Source organism: Polistes canadensis, unplaced genomic scaffold (genome assembly GCF_001313835.1).
Source record: "Polistes canadensis isolate GaletaPanama2010 unplaced genomic scaffold, ASM131383v1 scaffold_224, whole genome shotgun sequence".
Taxonomy (NCBI): domain Eukaryota; kingdom Metazoa; phylum Arthropoda; class Insecta; order Hymenoptera; family Vespidae; genus Polistes; species Polistes canadensis.
Genome location: NW_014569771.1, coordinates 194,010 through 195,082, shown reverse-complemented (window position 1 = coordinate 195,082; position 1,073 = coordinate 194,010).

Below are 1,073 nucleotides of genomic sequence, written 5' to 3'. Positions count from 1 at the left end.
TTCTATATTTTATTTAGATTATATTAATATTATATAATATAACAATTTACCAAATGTTTTTTATAGAAAAATTTTATAGAAAATACGGAGTTAATAAAAATAAAAAATAAAAATATTAATATTCTATTTTAGGGTTTGTTTGTATGCTGTTGTGACATTTTAATATAATTATAATAGTGATATGGGAAAAATTTAATAAAAAAAAAAATGAAAAAACCAATAAACCTAACATTAGACAGAGATGATGGTGTTACAGAAACGGTCTTATGGTCCCCCTAAACTGATGGCTAGCACCATGTATAGGAAAAAAAATTTCGGTTTCATGCTTCTACACTAATGTATTTAGAAAAATTTAAAAATAATTTTCTTTTAAATGTATCGTTACATTAATATATGATAATCTGACTGTCCTTATATGTGTTAATCAAATTTTTGATATCACAACTAATTTCAAAATAAAATGACTGTCACTTATATCAGCTCTAATCTAAAAGTTCGAAGTAAATACTTTTGCAAATTTTCTACAGATAAAAGTTTAAAGAACAATCATGTGCAATCATTATTATTTATTCTTTTATCGGTGTTTATAAAACAGAAAAAATGAACATGAATATCAATAATATATTATTTTTTTGCATTTCTTCAATGATTTTGTTATACTATTTGATAATTAAAATAAAAAATATCATCACAGATAGAAAACAAGAGGTATCAGGTTGGTGCATATAAAATGTCAGATTTTTAAGTTAATATATAAAATTCCATATCTTTTCTCAAGATCTATTTATTTCATTAAAATATATGCTCCATTTGTTTCAATACATTTTTTTAAACGAGATTTTAATGCATAGATGCTTGTATTAAAGAAATTCTGATCTTTAGTATCAATAAACTTTGATATGGAATTTTTCAGACTGTCTTCATTTTTATTGTTCATTGTTTATTGATAAGATTTTTGGTCTTGGAATTTTCATTCCACAAAATTGCACAAAATACACAGAGTTGTATAGTGTACAATTAAATTAACAAATTAACAACAAATTCATAATAAATATATATATATATAAAATTTA